Source organism: Prinia subflava, chromosome W (genome assembly GCF_021018805.1).
Source record: "Prinia subflava isolate CZ2003 ecotype Zambia chromosome W, Cam_Psub_1.2, whole genome shotgun sequence".
NCBI classification, from domain to species: Eukaryota; Metazoa; Chordata; class Aves; order Passeriformes; family Cisticolidae; genus Prinia; species Prinia subflava.
In genome coordinates this window covers 8,009,732-8,015,259 of record NC_086282.1, presented here as the reverse complement: position 1 = coordinate 8,015,259, position 5,528 = coordinate 8,009,732, and the positions used below count along the sequence as shown (strand labels likewise).

The following is a 5,528-nucleotide window of genomic DNA, read 5'->3' as shown; positions in this document are numbered from 1 at the left end:
TAGACATTAAGGACTGCTTTTTTCAAATTCCTTTGCACCCTGATGATGCCCCTCGTTTTGCTTTCTTGGTACCTTCCATCAACCGAGCGGCCCCCAAGGAAGCGATATCTCTGGAAGGTGCTTCTCCAGGGAATGAAAAACTCGCCAGTGATTTGTCAACAATACATCGCTTCTTTGCTGTCCCCCGTCCGCGCAGCGGCGGAGGGAGGGATAGTCCATCATTATATGGATGACATACTCGTTTGCCCCCCAACTGATGATCTGCTGGCCTACGTGCTTGACCTCACAATGAATTCATTGGTTGCTGCAGGTTTTGAGTTGCAGGACAGTAAGATTCAGAAGATGCCACCTTGGAGGTACCTGGGCCTGGAAATCAGTAGGCGGTCCATTGTACCCCAAAAATTGGACATCAAAACCAAAGTCAGGACTCTTGTGGATGTCCATCAATTGTGTGGTGCATTGAACTGGGTAAGGCCTTGGCTAGGTCTGACTACTGAGGACCTAGCCCCTCTTTTCAATTTATTGAAAGGGGGATAGGAGCTTAGTTCTCCCAGGACACTTACCCCGGAGGCAAAGGCAGCCCTGGTGAAGGTACAGGAGGCAATGTCAACACCACAGGCAAGCAGGTGTGACCCTGGTCTGCCATTCAATTTTATCATCATGGGAAAGCTGCCACACCTGCATGGTGTGATTTTCCAGTGGGATACATCACACAAGTCACCGAGACAAGGTGGGAAGGGCCAAGGCAGAGGAGACCCTCTTCTTATCATAGAGTGGGTCTTTCTCAGTCACCACCGGCCCAAGAGAATGACACTGCCACAAGAATTGATGGCTGAGCTAATCCGCAAAGCGAGAACACCGATCAAAGAATTGGCTGGATGCAATTTCGCATGCATTCACACGCCAATTGGCTTGCAAATGGGCCAAATCTCTAAACCAATGTTGGAACACCTGCTTCAGGAGAATGAAGCACTCCAATTCACCCTGGACTCCTTTACGGGCCAAATTTCAATTCACCGACCAGCCCACAAATTGTTTAATTCGAATGTAGAGTTTGCATTGGCCTTGAAAAGCGTCCGCAGTAAAAAACCTCTAGAAGCTCTGACAGTTTTTACAGACGTGTCCGGGAGGTCTCACAAGTCAGTCTTGACTTGGGAAGATCTCCAAACTCAGCAGTGGGAGACAGATATCGAAGAGGTGATGGGATCGCCTCAAATTGCTGAGTTGGCAGCAGTCGTCAGAGCTTTCGAAAGGTTCCCTAGACCATTCAATTTAGTCACTGACTCCGCGTACGTTACAGGGGTGGTTTCTAGGGCAGATCAGGCTGTTCTACAAAAGGTGTCCAACACAGCTCTTTTTGAGTTGCTCTCGAAGCTAGTGAAGCTAGTCTTCCACCGAGAGCATCCCTTTTATGTGATGCATACATGATCGCACACCGATTTGCCAGGGTATGTTTCTGAAGGGAACAGGAGGGCAGATGCTCTCGCTGCTCCTGCAGCAATATCCCCTCTGCTGAACATTTTCGAGCAGGCGAAGCTCAGCCACCAATTGTTTCATCAAAATGCGCCAAGCCTTGTTCGGCATTTGCACCTCATGCACCAGCAGGCAAGGGCCCATCTTGCCAATCACACACAGTTCCCACACTGCACACAGGAGTCAATCCTCGCAGCCGGAAGAGCTGCGAGGTTTGGCAAATGGACTTCACACATATCCCACAGTTTGGCAGACAAAAGTACGTGCATGTGTCTGTTGATACCTTCTCAGGTGCAGTCTTTGCCTCCACCCACACAGGAGAGAAAGCACAAGATGTAACCAAACACCTCATACAGGCGTTCTCTTTCATGGGCATCCCCAAGAGCCTGAAAACGGATAATGGCCCAGCGTACAAATCCAAGGAATTCTGCGACTTTCTGCAGCAATGGGGAGTGGAACATAAAACTGGCATCCCCCACCCCCCCACTGGCCAAGCAATCGTAGAAAGGACCCACCAGGAGATCAAAAGGGTCCTTCCTCAGCAGCAACAGGTTCTAAAGATCGAACCTCCTTCAATTAGACTGGCCACGGCTTTATATACCATCAATTTTTAAAATTGCACCTTTGAGGTTTTGAACCCACCAATCGTGAAACACTTTGGATCAAACTCCGATTTTGACCTCAAGGAAAAGCCGCCAGTTTTGCTAAGGTCACCAGAGTCAGGCCAGGTGGAGAGCCCATATGACCTTGTGACGTGGGGGCGTGGGTACACCTGTGTCTCTACACCCACAGGTTTGAGGTGGGTGCCTGCAAAATGGGTGAGACCATTTGTTAAAAAACAGCAAGAAAGAAATAATGAGGTGCCACAGGTTGCATCAGTGGCACTTCACCGCAAGAAAAAGCAATTGAACCGGTTGACTCTCCCAATTCTGTGGGAATGGGAGGACCCCCTGCCCTTCTCATATTATTTGTATTAAATCTAATCGTATTTCATTTTAAGTCTGTTTTTCAGTTTGTGAGGATCCAGTCCAGCTCCTGACCTTCACCATCATAGCCAGCTCCCTAGTCCTATTGACTGGTTCAATGGACTTCCGCAGAGCTGGGGACTTTCGGGCTGGGTTGGGTCAATTATAAAAACTTGTCTGTTAATTTTATTCATTATTATAGTTGCCTTAATTATCTTAGGTTTAGTTAGACACATGTTAAGCAGATTGATTTTGAATGCTACATCTACCCCCCCATCTGTCTGTGAATCAAGTCAGCCTCCCCGAAGATCCGGAGAAGATCGAAATGATGGACCTCCGAGATGTCGACGGGCAAGAATATCCACCCTATGAGCAGTGGCTGACCACAGAGAGAGGATTCGATGAACTGTACCCGGAGTCGGAATGTCTGCCGCCTCCCCACCAATTCTCATCATTTTAATAAAAACAAAAGGGGGAGATGTGGTGGTGTGGAATTAAGTTCATAATAAGTTTGTTAGGTTTGTGCAGGTTGATTGTACAATGGTATGTTCCTTGTACCCAATTTTTCCCCTGTTAGTATTATCCTGCAATTCCCCAAAGTCAGTGTCGTGGTTTGAAGGGAAGTGAGTTTTTTTGGAAGTAGTGGTCAAACCAATCAGTCCTTAGGTCTGAGTATTGGCACCTTTGTTGGCCACTAAGAGGTTGGACACGCCTCTGAGGACACGAGGGGTTAAAAGCCGGATTTCCCAGCAGGACTCCCTCTTTCCCTGCTCTGCTTTCGGAGAGGGAGCGTCTTCTCCTCTCCCCTGCCCGGGCCTGGCTAGGCCGGGTGGGGGAGGGGAGCAAGGTGGGCCTGGCTGAGCAAGGTGGGCCTTGGGGTGGGGAACAGAGGGAGCTGGAGTGGAGCTGGTCCAGCTTCCATCTAGAATGGAGGGGTGGAGGGAGAACTTTGGAGGTGCCTTCCGTCCCCCTCCCTGTCCCATCCCGTTCCCCCCCCCTTCCCCCCCGGTCCCGTCTCTCTCCTCCCCCCACAGAGAGAAGGTGCCGAGCTGGAGCTGCTTGTGAGAACTGCAGTGCCTGCGATCGCCTGTGCCTGACCTTGGTGGTGGGAGATAAAAGCTTTTAACTCTTTCTAAGGCAGAAGAGAGTTATCCCTGGATGCTGAATTCTCATAGTTGGTGGTTTTAGAAGAGAGAGGACAGCCTGGGACCGAGAGGGTAATGTGAGATGAAAAGAAGCCCCTTCGATTGCCGGAATGAAGAGGAGTGGCTTATGAGGCTGGACTTTTCTTGCATAATGATAGCCATAGACGGACCCTGGACCCTCCTGACTATAAATAAGACTGTGTTTGGGTGGATGTTTTTGGCTCAAACCCAGAGACGTTCTGGCCTGCTTCTTGGAGCCCCCGGCCCCAGGGGTAAATGGGGGGGACCTGAGTCCCAAAATGAGAAGATGGCTGGTTTTTGGTACTTGGCCAAAACATCCTTAAAAAGAGCCCTGTTGCAGTGCAGGTCCATGGACGGCAGTGAGAGTGCTGGACATGGAAAGGAGGGTGTCACCCTGGCAGACTCTTCGAGGCAGTGCCATGGGTGACGTGGGAACACGGGATGGTGGACCTGTGTTTCCTGTGGGGGGGGGTCTGTGGTGCGAGAGAGACTCCTCTCGTCCTGGATGGAATGTGGATTGTCTGAATTTTAAAGGATGATGATTTGGACTAGGAACCCAGGGTTGTTGAGGGATTAAGCAAGTAGATGAAGGTAATGTGCTGGAGTCAACTGAGTGAGCATGTATGGAATGGAAATTGGGGGGAGGAGAAGCAGTGTTTTTGGGAGGTTTTCTCTTCTGCTTTTGGGTGGCTGGGTTTTTCTTTCCTTGTCTATTGTCCATTGTTATGTAGTATAATAAATTGTCTGTCTGTTTCAAGTATTAGGCCTGCTCTGCTCTGTTCTTGACCACATCTCACAGGAGTTCATTAGGTAAAATATACCCTCATGGGTGCATTGGCATTTTGTCTAATGTCAACCCATGACAGTCATGTAGCTCTTCAGTTATTTGTCAATCTTTTCTCATAGTCTGTGTAAACCCCTCCCTGTTGTCCCTGATTGGTTTCTGTTATGTCACCCCATGTTCGTACCACCTCTTTAGTTGAAACCCATTGGTTGTAACCTCCTTACCACACCCCACGACACTGCTGTATAAAACGGCAGGTCAGAAGAGTCTCGGGGGCAGTTTGAGCATCCGGCAGGTGGTAAGGAGGTCCCGTGTGACCCCCAAATAAATCTGTCGTTTTTACCGGACTGGCTCCTCCCTTCTTGTTCTCCGTCATTGTCAGCATTCTCCACCGCCTCACACAGCCTCTCAGGACAAGAACTCACAGGGATCAGCAGGCTTGCGTGACTTGCCTAGCTGTACCTTTTAGCCTGCTGCGGTGTCTGAGCTAGCCGAGGCAGGCAGAGAGACTGAGTTCTCTTAAAGGCACCGCGACAGAACACATCTTTGATGGCTTTATTAATTAATCTCTGTACACATTGAAGCAAGCAAGGTTTCATAACTACTACAATTATTATTAAAATCATTACATGCATTCTTATCTTAAGAAAATATTTTAGCTAAGGTGTCAAACCTCAGCCACTAAACAGGTTGTCTAGCTAAGATCTAGATTCTACCTTTCGTTTAAACACACTGTAAAATATAAGGAATAATTATAACAATACATAATATAATGCCTAATACATATAAGCTTATTTTAACTAAATTTCTAATTTATTTATGAAGTCTCCAACTGCTTAGGAGTTTATTCAACTATTCAAATCTATCATCTGTTTGCCGTTTTTTTACACCTTTCAGGGCTGAGGCTTCAGCTCTCATCACTATTCTTGTAACATAAACTGAATCTGTTACTAGATTAAAAGGAACAGAAAAATTTTGAAAAGTTCTGACAACAGTAGAAAGTTCAGTAATGTGAGGGGATTTCTCAAATGTGGATACATCTGATCTTTAGGCACTAGAAAGAGTCTCTTCATACTGTTAGTGATTTATGAGAGCGACCAGAACCATCCTTGAATACTGTTAAGGCTTGAAGTGGAACTT

At 47.7% G+C, this 5,528-nt stretch overlaps 1 long non-coding RNA gene across 1 annotated transcript; it reads left to right on the top strand.

Annotated features, from left to right (window-relative positions):
• Window positions 1-3,041: 3,041 nt before the first annotated feature.
• On the top strand, window positions 3,042-4,364 carry LOC134563410 (uncharacterized). Its single transcript, XR_010083364.1, has 2 exons — window positions 3,042-3,304; window positions 3,473-4,364. It is a non-coding gene; the product is annotated as an uncharacterized LOC134563410 (long non-coding RNA).
• The last annotated feature ends 1,164 nt before the right edge of the window (window positions 4,365-5,528 follow it).